The 15164-nt window shown below is 37.4% G+C and overlaps 1 non-coding gene across 1 annotated transcript; it reads right to left on the reverse strand.

The window, feature by feature from the left end:
* Positions 1-14305: 14305 nt before the first annotated feature.
* Positions 14306-14412, reverse strand: LOC125617798. The gene has a single exon (XR_007348912.1). It is a non-coding gene; the product is annotated as a U6 spliceosomal RNA (small nuclear RNA).
* Between the last annotated feature and the right edge of the window lie 752 nt (positions 14413-15164).

Raw genomic sequence — 15164 nt, forward strand, 5'->3', positions numbered from 1 at the left:
AGGAAACACCTGCTAAGCCAGCCTGCTAGGTGCCATGGGGCTCCCTCCCTCCACCTAAGAAATGGGTCCTGGCAGGTGATCTTTCCCACAGACCAAATAATGGTCTGAATATATTAACAACTCATCCCAACCCCTCCCCACCTTGAGAATGGTAGGCTGTCACCAAATGCTGTGTGTTCCAGACCATGGTGCCACGTGGTTGCCACCATAGCCGGAGGCTTAGTAAATGCTACTGAAACCCTGACAGTTGAAAAAGATATCTCTGTACTGCCAAGGTCTTAATCTTGGGGAAAAAATCATATCTTCCCCTGAAAGACCAGAGAAGGATGGCAAATCCAGTGGGGAGGGGGCACACCAGCAATGTCACCTAACCTCTGACTGCCCAGAGAAAGGGCAGGTCCAAGGAGCCCCTCAGAGTCAAGACCCACCCAAGACATCAATCATGAAGGTCCTATAATCCTGAGGTCTATGTGGGCTGAGGGGGAAATCAAAGCAGGAGAAACAAATCTGAACTCAGTGTCACCCTTGGGACCTACCTAAGGGTGTCAGGACCCTAGCCAGTGGCTGACTTCCAGGGACAATGTCCCTTCTGCCACTTTCCTCTGGAATCCTCAACTCCTCCCTTCCTAGCACAGCTTCATCCGATGCCTCAAACAGCTTTTGCCACAGTCTTAATTAGCCTTTTCTTTCTTCCCACCTTCCCTCCTTTCTTTCTTTCTTTTTTTTTAAAGAAATGTCAAGCTGTTTGGCCAACTGAGCAATCTAGGTTGCTGTAGATCTTTAAATACTGTTAATAAAACAGAATCCAAAAAATTATGGCCTCCATTATGACAGGTATGATTAAACTGCCTGGGTATGATTCATGTCTATCCCATGAGAGCATGAAAAAAAGGGGGGAAAAATTCAACCATTATCCTTATCACCATGGGAAGAAGAAAAACCCTCCCTGTGTGTTGAAGACTGCACCTCAGCTCAGAGATTTAAAATCCACTCACAATTATTGCCAATCAATGAGCTGGCCATGATCAGAGCATTTGGAAGGAGTTGATATTTGTGTCTGAAAAGAAAAGACAATTTACATTAATGTGAACAATGAAGCTAGAAATCTCTACTACCTGAGGAAACTGCTTAAGTGAAACATGGAGACCAGAATAAAAGATTCTTCCTGGTCACACAGCCCACAGGGACTCAGAGAGGTTAGGAATACATTACAGAGTATTAGAGATGGTGTTGACAGAAGTATTGTAGAAAATGCAAAACATACTCCTGGCCATATTTAAACCAGTGGATTGGTGCATGTGGCAGGGCTGTCCTGGAATTTGCAAGAGCAAATTCCATGGCATGTGGCTCATTGCATTGGTATCCAGGATCCTTATGGCTTCAGTCAGTTGCTAGGGGGTGTTGCAATTGTTAATGACATCAATCTCCCCTACGTCCTGACACATTTTTGTGCATGGAAGAGATCAAAATAGCAGAACTGACACTGTGAGAATCTCAATAAATCCTAGGTACTCCCAACAGAGTACCCCATGAGTTAGGGAGAAGAAAAGTACTATTAACTTGGAAGTTATTGCTACTCTTTCCCTCCTTTAACATTATCTCAACACATGTGATATATAACCAATCTCTCTCTTATGCACATTCATGATTTGTATTGAAGTATATAATATCAGAGATACTCAGGGCATGTGAAATTTTATATGAGAGGAATTAGAGCACCAAGAAAATGTTTTGGTTTGTGTTGGTTAAGCTGTTTTAATCTGATTTTATTAGTAATTCTTTCTAATTCCTTGGAATATGGATTTAAGAAAACATAATGATTAGTGCTGGGGTTTGGCTCAGTGGTAAAGCGCTCACCTAGCACGTGCGAGGCCCTGGGTTCGATCCTCAGCACCACATAAAATAAATGAAATAAAGGTAGTGTGTCCAATTACAACTAAAAAAATAAATAAACATTTTTTAAAAAAAGAAAACATCATGATTAAAATTGGAAACCAAGTGTGTTTCCTTGACATAGCAGAACAAACCTTTTATTGGAAGCCAAAAGACCTAGTTTCTGTTCCTGGTTCTCCCACTAAATCTGTATGTGATCCTGAGTGAGTTACTGTGACTTCTGCAGGCACTGGTTTCTCATCAGTGACTTTTACTTAATTTTTGGTGTCAAGGGCTCCTCCGAGAGTCTGATGAAGACTATAGGCTTTCTTGCCAGACTTATGCACGTAAACACAGAATTGTGCATATAATTTCAAGATTCATGGGCTCCCTACCAGAGTTCACCTAGGACTTGACATGTGAGGGTGAACCACAGGTCAGAGCCCCTAAACAACTACAGCTTCTTCCAGCTCTGATATGCCATTAGCTTTGCAAACCTGGAACAGGATAGAATGTTGAAGATTTATTTTAGAACAAAAAGAAGTAAGAAAAAAGAGGAGAAAAAACAAAGGAAGAGAGAATAAGGAAGAAAGAGAAGTTCTAGTAACTTGAAAAAAATGCTTAAAAATACAGTCTTTAAATGAGCACTTAATTAAATGCAATATAACTGAATTTCATGTTATCAAAGAAAATGAGATGTAATATTTTAACTCATTTTAAAGCAATAACCTCTTGGGAACAATGAAACAATCTATACTCAATAAAATAAAGACAGGAAAATGGAAACAAAAAGCATTTACCATAACTACATGATTATCTCAAAATGTGATTAAATACTTAGAATTCTGTGATAATTGAATTAATCTTTACATCTTTTTAATCATCTGATTTCTGTGGCTCAACTCTTAAATCTTTGGGGCAAATAACCTCAGTCTACAGATTTTTAGTTCTACAACACATCATTATCCTTTTTTTTTTTTAAATGTAGTTTTAGCAACTCAGTGTAGATATTCAAACTAAAAGATTTAATTAGCTTTAGATGAAGTTCTTGAGCCAAGTCTAAGTTGAATGTAACCTCTTAGGAGTGGCTGAGCCATAGAAGCCACGACCTTGCTCAACAGAGGGAGTTCTGAGCTCTAGCTGTGGAGGGGTACAGTAAATAAGCCATTTGCCCTGTCTGAGGCTCAGATGTCCCTCTGCAAAATAAAGGTGTTGAGCCTGATTATCACAGGGATCCCCATGAGGCTGTTCTACTTCTTTTTTTTAATAGCTGTAGAGGGATAGCATGCCTTTATTTTATTTATTTTTTTATGTGGTGCTGAGGATCAAACCCAGTGCCTCACACATAGTAGGCAAGTGTTTTGCCACTGAGCCATAGCCGCAACCCAAGGCTGCTCTACTTTTATATCTTGTCTCCCTTCCTCACATTCCCCATGGCACTCTCAGAAATTAACCAAGGGGGTCAATCTGTTTTCCTGCCAAACACAGTTACTTGTGGCTCTAATTATATGAAAGGTCCAAATGGGAATAGGGAAGTACAGGTAAAATAAAATCTTAGCCAGGTACAGTGGCAAATACCTGGAATTCCAGTGGCTCAGGAGTTTAAAGCAAGAAAATCAAAAGTTCAAAGCTAGCCTCAGCAACTTAGCAAGACCCTAAGCAACTTAGCAAAACCCTGTCTCAAAATAAAAAATAAAAAAATGCTGAGGATGTGACAAAGTGGTAAGCACCCCTGGATTCAATCTCTGGTACCAAATAAATAAATAAATAAATAAAATCTGACTTTATAATAATTCCCCAAACATGCTTCCTGTGTTTGTTAGCTTTCCATTACTGTAACAAAATACCTGAGATAATTGACTTTTAAAGAGGAAAGATTTGTTTTGGCTCAGTTTTGGAGGTTCCAGTCCATGATCATCCGACTCCTCCTGGTTTAGGCCTGCAGTAAGGCAGTACATCATGATGGGAGCACATGGTCAAGAAAAACCAGGCCCTCGTGGGAAGAAATAAAGAGAAGAAGGGACTGGGGTCCCCTAATTCCTTCCAAGGGCATGCCCTCAATGACCTAAGAATTTCTCACAAGGCCTACATCCTACGTTTCTGCCAACTCCCAATAGCGCCACCCTGGGTAACAAATCTTTAATACATAGATGGTTGGAGGACATTCAAAGTAAACCTGTAGTACTTTCTTCAGTGTAAGTTTTCCCAGAGGTTAAAAATAAATGAGTGGATAGAAGAGGGTGTGTGTTAGTACACTTGATTATTTGACTGTATCAACTAGTAATTGTTAATTACTAATTTTCCCTTAATATTCTGCTGAAAGACAATAAATAGCTTCCAAAAATCTAAGAACTTGTAATCTGAAGTGGGCAACAGCAAAGTAGGCAAACAAAATATACTTATTTTAACAAGATTTATACCAGGGATCGCACCCTTTAAGGAGCCAGGATGGTGATATAAAAGTATGAAGCTAAATCTGAAGCAATAAAGGGTGATGGAGATTGTGGAAAATTAAAATATTTTTAGTCAAAATAAACACATCTACCAGTGAAAGCTAATGCAGAGATGTGATCCATGTTGTGACAGTGACTCAGGGGATCAGAGCAGTGCTTCTTAAAGAAATCCAGATATTTAAGGGCAGGACAAAAATTCAAACTAAGACCTTTTTATTCCCAAGAAATGTTTTCTCTGTTTTATTGCATCCTCATTTGATCAAAAGTCAGAGCAAATTCTCTTCATAATAGATGTTGGTGTCACCCTGCCCCTCAGACATTGCACCACACCACCCTCAGACTCTTTAAAATGACATTTTCATAGCGGCCCTCCCTGCTCAAGAGGTGTGGTCTCTTCCCCCTGATTTTTCATGCCATTGAGGACCTTTCCAACCAGGTCTCACCTTACCCAAATCAAACCGCATTGGGCCAGAGTGGGTAGACTCCTTATCCTCACTTGAATTCATCACTCATACTTTATCCTTTATTCGCCACATTCCTCCCTTCTGGAAAGTTCTCCCCATTCACCATCCATATCTTTTACAAATGAGGAATGAACCCCCTAACAGTCTCAGTTCTCCTCTCTACCATGAGAAACATGCTTTTGCTGATGAGCATGCTTAGACCCTTCCCACCTTCCCTTCTTGGCCTGGAATGATCCTTACCGTCAAGATGGACTGCCTCTCAGAAGCCAGGGGTTCTTACATTTCTAAAGGTGACTGAATAACCAAGGAACCCGAGAGGGCTCAGGCTCTGCTGCAGAGGACCTTTGCTCATAAACAGGGGGAAAGTGGCTCATGCACACACACTACACTTTCCCCTGAGAGGCTGGTATGAACCCATTTCTCCAACTCATGAATCAATGTCCCCTGAAGGACAGTGATATTGGCCACATGTCACCCCCAGAAAGCAAGTAATTTTATTGCTGGTAGAATCATCTTCCCTTCATCCAAATTGGGGCCTTTTTGGTAGGTACAGAGAGCCAGGGGCCAGAAAGAATCCTGGGGTACTGAAAGAGAAGTGACATCCAGTGTCATCTTTAAAAAGCCACTGAGCATGCTTGACATGCTTCGTGCTTTAACATCCACAATGCTACATGGCTGTTAGCGCTCAAGGTTTATTTTCCTTTTTATTGCTTATGTTTTATGGCATTTAATTTCTCCAGTTTTCACACTGGCTCAGGTACCATAATGCAATTCTGGGTCAAAGGTGATTTTTACACATGAAGAGAGCCTTTTCAGAAAAGAACTATTCACCTGAAGTAATTAGCCAGCGGTTCTTGTCTCTATTCTCATGACAGCATATCTCCTCCTGCCAAAATGGGACTCTCTCCGGAATGTGGGCCTCCACATGGGCACAGCTCCCATTTGCAGGTCTGGGTGCAGGCAGACGGGCCACCACCTTGTATTTACCATGAATGAGACTCCGAGGATTGTCCCAGGCTTTCAGCAGCAAACCCCACTGGAAACCTTTCAGTGCGGCCAGAGCCTGCCAGACATTCATATCAAAAATCCACAGGCTTTACTTAACTCTCCCTGGAAGGAAGGATAAAGGTTACAAAATAATGAGGAAGAGCTCTGCTGAGCAGGAACCCAAGAGTCACAACCTCTTTGTTAAAACTGACAAAAGAGTTGGAAGATAAACTCTATGAGGAGCAGAATTGGGGCTATTTAACCTGCCGAAGGGGAAGCTGGAAGGGAACAGAATCACAGGATTCATGCATATGAAGGGGTATTATAATAGGGGATGCTGAGCAGCTGCTCCCCAATTCCTCTGAGGACAGGTAAGAAATGGGCTTCAATAGCAGCAGAAGGATTTGCAAGCATTTGAGTACCTTGGAAACGATGAGCATTACGACTTAGAAAAAGCGAGTCCTAATCTCTGCCCCTCCCTTGGCCAGCTGACTAGATTCCTCTGTTTTCTCAGAAATTAGAATGGGATAGCAGTCTCCCACCTGGTGCCATAGGATTGCAGTGAGAATAAAAGCAGTAATAGGCACAAAATCGCATTTTAAAAAGTGAAGGGAGCTGGGGGTGTAGCTCTGTGGTAGAACCCGTGCCTTGCATGTGCTTGAGGTCCTGGGCTCAATCCCCAGTACTGGGGGAAGAAAAAAGCAAAGAGTGTTAGAAAAATTTAAGTAATTATTATTCCAATTTTGGCAAATAATAGATGAGGGGTTGATATAAGTTTCAGAAATACTGCATAACTTACCCTCTGACCTCATTGTGTAAAATACATTCAGTACATAGGTACATCTATTTCTCAAAAGCCAAACAGATTAAGACAGTCATGAAAATGTCACATTCTCAATTTTTTTTTTAAGCAAGGATTAAACCCAGGGGAGCTTAACCACTGAGCCACATCCCCAGCTCTTTTTAATTTTCTTATTTTTCAGACTGGAGCTCACTAAGTTATGTAGGGCCTCACTAAGTTTCTGAAGCTGATTTTGAACTTGCAATTTTCTGGCCTCAGCCTACAGAGGAAGGCACCACCATGCTCAGCCTCAATTCAACCATTATGGAAAGCAGTATGGAGATTCCTCAGAAAACTTGGAATGGAACCACATTTGACCCAGCAATCCCACTCCTCAGTTTATATCAAAGGACTTAAATAAGCATACTACAATGTTACAGCCACATCAATGCTTATAGCAGTTCAACTTACACTAGCTAAGCTATGAAACCAACTTAGATGTCCTTCAGCAGATGAATGGATAAAATAAATGTCACACACACACACACACACACACACACAATGGATTATTACTCAGCCTTAAAAAAGAATGAAATTATTGCATTTGCTGGTAAATGGATGGACCTGAAGAATAACATGCTAAGCAAAATAAACCAATCCCAGAAAAACCAAAGACAATGTTTTCTCTGATATACAGATGCCATTTCACAATATGGTATGGGATGCAGGGTAGGGAAGAATAGAGGTACTTTATATTAATACAGGGGGTATGGGAGTAGGAAAAATAGTAGAATGAATCAGACATTATTACCCTATGTACATATATGACCACACAACCAGTGTGATTCTTTATCATATACAACCAGAAGAATGAGAAGTTATACTCCATTTATGTATGATGTGTCAAAATGCATTCTACTGTCATATAAAACTAATTAGAACAAATTAAAAAAATTTTTGAAAAAAAATTTTTTAAAACAGGCTGATTTGGGCCTAAAATCTAAGTAACTTGCTAGGAAATGCTGAAGTATGTGTGAGTGTGAACACATGTACCTGAAGACACAGTGTTGATGCTGTGTCCTAAACGTCTGTGTCCCCCAAATTCCATACATTCAACCCCATCACCAGTGTGATGATATTAAGAGGTAGAACCATTGAGAAGTGACCGATCATGCTGGCAGAGCCCTTGTGAATGGAATTAGTGACAGAATAAAAGAGCCCCTGAGAGCTGCCTTGTCCCTTCCGCTATGTGAGGACACAGCTGGAAAGCACCATGTATAAATCAGAAAGAAGGTCCTCAACAGATGCCTTTGTGTTGGATTTCACAGCCTCCAGAATGGTGAATGATAATGTCTGTCATTCATGGTGTTTTGTTATGGCCGCCCAAACAGAGTCAGATAGTTAGGATAATGTCACGTTTTTTAATTCTCTTTTGAAAAGTCAGCTAGGCCTAAAATCAAAGTCACTTCATAGGAAATGCTGAAGTATATGAGAGAATAACTTAGTTAATGGATCTTACTACTGAATACTAATGTCCAGAATTTAATTACCTTGGGGCTTTCACAGACCTTACCAAAGCACCAAAATATAACATCTAAGCAGCTGACATCAGTTTATATCTAGAAAAAACAAAAGAATCAATGGGAAAACTACCAAAAATATAGCAAAATAGTAAATTAATATGTTTGATGTATACAAATAAGTAGTTACAATAGAAGAAAATGCTGCTTTTGTGACATCAAAATGTGAAATAAAATATCAAGGAGCAAACATAATAAGAAAATACCCAAATCCTATGTGAGGAAAACTACAAAGCAACACTAAAATCCCAAAAGCACCCTTGAAGAAATACAAAGACTGTTTTAGTCAGCTTTTTCGCTGTTGTGACTAAAGGGATCTGACCAGAAAAACTAGAGAAGAGGAAAAGTTTATTTGAGGACTCACAGTCTCAGAAGTCTTAGTCCATAGAAGCCTGGCTCCATTTCTCGGGGCTTGAGGTGAGGCTGAACATCATGGCAGAGTGTGTGGCAGAAGGAAGCAGCTCACATCATGGTGATCAAGATATCATGTACAACCAGAAGAATGAGAAGTTATACTCCATTTATGTATGATGTGTCAAAATGCATTCCACTGTCATATAAAACTAATTAGAACAAATTTTAAAATCTTTTAAAAAAAATTTTTTTAAACAGGCTGATTTGGGCCTAAAATCTAAGTAACTTGCTAGGAAATGCTGAGAGAGACTCCACTCTCTAGATACAAATATATACACCAAAGCCACACCCTAATTTCACCTCCTCCAGACACACCCTACCACTTCAGTTGCCAGTTAATCCTATTGGGGGATTAAATACCTGATTGGGTTAAGAATCTTAAATCCAATCATTCCTCTGAAACTTCTTGCATCTTCTCACACTCGAGCTTTTCCGAGACACCTAACATCCAAACCATAACAAAGACATACCATATGTTGGCATTTCAGTTCTTAGGAAGTAATTTATATTTAAAAAAAAAAACAAAACACCTCATACCTATGTAATTTTTTCTGGCAAAAATCAAGCTTATTACAAGGGACATATAAAAGAACAAAGCAAGAATAACCATTAAAAAAAACTTAAAAAAAAAGAAATATGGGGAGTACAGGAAGCTAGCTGATATATAATAAATCCTCTATAATTAAAAACAGTGTGGTATTGGCACATGAAGAAGGAAACCAAAGAACAAAATAGAAAATTGAGATATAGACCAAATTGCACATGGAAATTTAGTTCATGATAAAGGAGGCTTCACAAGTCATTAAAAAGAGTTGATAAGTGCTGAGAAGATAACTGAAAAGTCAAGTTAAAAGGATAAAATTGGATGCATTCCCTGTACCATATGTTCCTAGAATCCAAGTGGATTAGAGATTTAAACATAATTCACAAAGCTATGAAAATATAAGTGGATTATTTTAAAATTAGAGAAGTCATTGTTCCCAGTATGATTCAAAAATCCAGAAACAAGTAAGAGAAAATAGTAATAGAGCAACATCAAATATAAATTTAATAACATGTTTATAGATAAGTCAAACACCATGAGCAAAATAAAACTACAAAACATTATTAATATACTAAAAAAAATCACTGCAATCTACATTCTTAAGTGATGCAGTGGTAAATCTTAAGTGAATTTTATCTCAATTTTTTTTTCAAAAAAAAATGGCTAACAATATAAACAGTTCATCAAGAAAGGAAAGCAAAATAGCTGTAAATATACAGAAAAATGTTCAACTTATAAGAGGAAAGAAAATATGTAGTGAAAGAATTCTAGAAATATTGCAGTAATAGTAGGATTTTTAAAATTTTTTTCCTTAATTGCCCCATGAAAACTTTCCAAGCAACAAGGATAACAATACCAAAAACCTGGGACTGATAACCAAACCTGGAAAGAGGTTCTGCAAGATATGATTTGCAAGTATGTCTAAGGAGTGCACTATGATATGTAAGGTTTGATGAAATTTAAACATTCTGGGCTCTGTAAATTCTCAACAAAACAGAATTTCCTTCCAAGATGAAGCCTCACTCTGAGGAGAAACTTATGGAGTAGAATCAAACAAAACAATGGTGAAGAAGCAAAGAGAAAACTTAAAGCAGAGGCAGAACTCAGGCAAGGTTTGTTGTTTTGTTGTTATTGTTGTATTTCTTGTTTTGTTTGGGGTTGGGGTGTTGGGTTATTTTGTTGTTTGGTTAGTTGGTTTTTTTGTTTTTGTTTTTGTTTTTGTTTTTGTTTTCTGTTGGTACCAGGGGCACTTAACCTCTGAGCCACACCCTCAGCCCTTTTTAATTTTATTTTTAGACAGGATCTTTCTAAATTGCTTAGGACAATTTAGTTGCTAAGGCTGGCTTCAAATTCAAAATCCTCCTGTGTTAGCCTCCTGAGCTACTGGGATTACAGGCATGTGCTACCATGCCCAGTTGTTTTGTTGTTTTGTTTTATCATTTCACAGAAACAACACAGGGGACACTCCAAAGCCAAGATTTTAAAAATAATATGCTGGCCAATTCTCCCCTTACATCTTATACAAAAGACGAGAAAAATTATTTCTTTTTAAAAATGAACAAAACTACAACCTACTATTTTAAAAGCCAAAAGAAATGTAATAGAATATATAAAATAACAACTTAAGTCAGAATTATAAATTAGGTGATTTGAGAAAGAATTTGTGTGTGTGTGTGTGTGTGTGTTGCTGGGGATTGAAACCAGGGCCTTGTGCATGCAAGGCAAGCACTCTACCAACTGAGCTATACCCCAGCCCAAGAAAGATTTTTAAAGGAAGTGATAGTGCTTAGAAACAAAAGAATATTTTACATCAGAAAATAAGTCTAAACTTTAAAAAATAAAAAAGCATCCCTTTAGGAAAAATAGAAAATGAAAACCAGAAAAAAATTTCAAAAAGAAATGAAGAAAGTGCTAAAAGAAGTTTGAGAAAATTTCTAAATCAAAAAACAGATAAAAGCAATCCAAGATTTGTATAAATTTTGAATAAAACCTTAACAATGGAACAAAAGCTACAATTCAATAAAAGCTAAAATTAAACACACTCACATTCTGGAGAATTAGCTCAATGGTAGCTTGTGTGAGATGCTCGATTTGATCCCCAGCATCATAAAAAAAGAGAAAGAAAGAAAGAGAGGAAGGAAGGAAGAAAGGTAGGAAGGAAAGGAGGGAAGGAAGGCGGGAGGGAGGAAGACAGGCTTGATTCCCTGAAACTGCAACATATTAAGATACATATTGAGACACCACACCACACTACCTTCCTAGGAATATTGGCCCAGAATGACCAAAATCAAAACATAGTCTAGTGAAATTGGAATTTAAAAAAGAAAAATATCTTTAGCATCTAGGCAAAAGAACCAGGTCACTTATAAGGGAAAGAAAAATCAAAATATCACCTGAGTTTTTGACAATAATGCTGTTCATAATGTTTCATTATCAGAAAGTAATTAGGCAACGTTTGCAGGCAACTCAAGAAGAGAAAGGTAATGATTTTATATCCAATCGTGGATTTTATTCAGTTAAACTGACATTTAAATACAAAGGCAACACAAATAAAATTCTAAACATGCAAGAATTCAGGGACTATTGTACCATTAAACCCTTTCTAAAGTATCTGCTAAATATAGGGAGATACGTTGACATAAGAATTGGACAAAAACTAAATGGAGGCTAAAGAAAAAGAAAGCACAGCACATAGGCTCTGACAACATAATAATGTGTATTTCTCAACTGTGGAGGGAAAACAGAGATTATGTACGAAATGTAGAATAAACTCACTTATTATAGGTATGCCCTTGTAGTAAAAGGATTTTACTTTAGAAGTTGGGAGTACATAGGAATGAACAAGGCACTATCTGATTTTAACACCACTTTGAATGGGAAATCAATAGAAAATAGGGTATATAAAAAACTCAAAAAGCTAAGCACCAAAAAAACAAATAACCCAATCAATAAATGGGCCAAGGACCTGAACAGACACTTCTCAGAAGATGATATACAATCAATCAACAAATATATGAAAAAATGTTCATCATCGCTAGCAATTAGAGAAATGCAAATCTCACTCCAGTCAGAATGGCAGCTATTATGAAGACAAACAATAATAAGTGTTGGCAAGGATGTGGGGGAAAAGGTACACTCATACACTGCTGGTGGGACTGCAAATTGGTACAGCCAATATGGAAAGCAGTATGGAGATTTCTTGGAAAATTGGGAATCGAACCACCATTTGACCCAGCTATCCCTCTCCTTGGTCTATACCCAAAGGACTTAAAAACAGCATACTACAGGGACACAGCCACATCAATGTTTATAGCAGCACGATTCGCAATAGCTAAATTGTGGAATCAACCTAGATGTCCTTCAATAGGTGAATGGTTAAAAAAAAATGTGGCATATATACACAATGGAATATTACTCAGCAATAAAAGAAAATAAAATCATGGCATTTGCAGGTAAATGGATGGAGTTAGAGAAGATAAAGAATGCTAAGTGAAGTTAGTCAATCATAAAAAACCAAATGCTGAATGTTTTCTCTGATATAAGGAGGATGATTCATAGTGGGATAGGGACAGGGAGCATGGGAGGAATAGACTAACTCTAGATAGGGCAGAGGGGTTGGAGGGGAAGGGAAGGGGCATGGGGTTAGAAATGATGGTGGCATATGATGAACATTATTATTCAAAGTACATGTATGAAGACACGAATTGGTGTGGAAATATTTTGTATTCAACCAGAGATGTGAAAAATTATGCTCTATATGTGTAATAAGAATTGTAATGCATTCCCCTGTCATATATAAATTAAAAAAGAAAGGAATGGGAAAAAAACCTACATACATATAAAAAGACTTATTGTTTATCAAAAAAAGGAGAATGATAATTTATATTAACTTGCTCATATTATTTAAAAGATATATAAGCCATTAAAAAAAAGAAAGGAAAAAATGTTTCCTACAGAAAAGAGGATAGGATAAGGATAGAGAAAACAAAGAAAAATTTTACTTCATTGAATGTTTCTTTCTTTTTTTTTTTTTTGAAGATTTTCATTTTTAAACCAAATAAATATTTCATATAATTATAAAACAAAATAAAAATTGACTAAATCTGAAAGTAAAAAAAAAATTAAATGAACCTAGATGTGTATCTAGTTGGTGGGACAATAACAGAGAAGATACCTTCAAAATTTACTTTTAAGCACAGCAATTTGGCTGTTTGTTTCTAACAAGACATATCCTAATGACAAAGCAACTGTAAAAATATCTTAAACTCTTTTTTTCAATCAAATTATTGATTGCTGTGGTGTTGGTAAAGATTTTCTGAGGCTACTGTGTACATATTATGGGAGAAAAAACAGTTGAGCAATTTCGTTGTTGTCATGGAGAAGACAGATTTTTGGCTTAGAAGAAAGGAAATACTGATGTAAAATTGGTTTATAAAGGTCTGTTGTTCTAAATTTTAATTTGAAGTTATCAGTATAATCTATTTTATCTTAAATAAAAATTCCTAGCTGTAGCCTGGATGGTGCATGCCTATAATCCCAGTGATTCAGGAGTCTAAGGCATGAGGATTCCAAGTTACAGGGCAGTCTAAATAACTGAGCAAGACCCTGTCTCAAAATAAAAGAGCTAGAATGCAGCTCCATGGTAGAGCATGCCAGAGTCCAATCCCCAATACAAAAAAAAAGACATCCTGACCTCTGTCTATTGACAAGGACTGAAAGCAGTGACTTACCCAGTATACTGAGCACACCTACTGCCTAGATTGTGGTTCCTAAATATCTTCTCACTAAAAGAAACCAGAGTTTCTTAAAGATATGGCAGAGTCCAGATTTGGGGCAGGAAATGTATAAGATAAGCCTAAACATTTTGTTACGCCAGAAATCAAGGAAGATACAAAAGATTTATTGGAACTGTGCCAGAAACAAACAAAAACAACAATGAAACCCCTCAGGATTCAACTTGAGGACCCAATTGGCTGAAGACAGGACTATTTGAGTATTAACAGGCTGATATTCCAAATGGATTGAAGCACAACAAATATTATTAAATCCATGAGTTCATATGATTTTTTAAAATCCCATTGATCACCTGGAGAGGACATCACTTAAAATCAAGCAGCAAAATTCAAATTGGAAACTGTAAGATGAAAAATCTAGTTCATTCAGTTTTTTTTAATATTTATTTTTTAGTTGTAGATGGATACAATATCTTTAAAAATATGGAACACTTCACGAATTTGCGTGTCATCCTTGCGCAGGGGCCATGCTAATCTTCTCCGTATCGTTCCAATTTTAGTATATGTGCTGCCGAAGCGAGCACGTTTATTCAGTTTTTAAAAATTGCAAGAAAAGAAACAAAACTCAACGTGATATAGATTAAAAGATCTTTAGGACATATATCAAATAATGTGGACAGAAAAGTTTTCAGGAAAACTTGAGAAAAATCTGACAAGATGTCTGACGATATCAAAGACTTATTATTCATATTTTACAGAGATGTTAACATTGTATTGTTTTTTATTTTAATAGTCTTTATCTTTTAGAGGAACATAGAGACATATTTCCAGCTCTGAATGGGATCTCCCTAAAATTCACATTCTTTTGAATCCTTAGAATGTGTTTTTATTTAAGGTCATTACAGATGCAATTAGTTAAGATGAGGTCATACTAGAGTAGGATGGTCTTTAATCCAATACCATTGCTGTCCTAAAAGAAGAGAAGACACAACACAGAGACACATGAATACGAAAATTGTACTGCTCTAAAGGGAAGGAAAACCAGCACACAAAGGTCAGAGTGAGCTTTGGAAGACTTTTCCTTAGTGCTGCAAAAAGCAGTCAGAATTTTTCAAGTTTAATTTTTAGAATTAGGAAGATTGGGTGGGGGGGTGCTCAGTATCAAACCCCGGTTCTCACACATGCTCAGGGGAGAATAAATTTCTGTGGTGGTAAGCAAACCAATCTGTGGTAGTTTGTTAGGGCAGCTGTAGGACATGAATGTAGATGTGTCTCAGATTTGCTTCCAAGTAACAAGGGGTGACTGGGAATGGATAGGGGTAAAGTAAAATAGGTT

Source organism: Marmota marmota, unplaced genomic scaffold (assembly GCF_001458135.2).
Source record: "Marmota marmota marmota unplaced genomic scaffold, marMar, whole genome shotgun sequence".
Classification (NCBI taxonomy): Eukaryota; Metazoa; Chordata; class Mammalia; order Rodentia; family Sciuridae; genus Marmota; species Marmota marmota.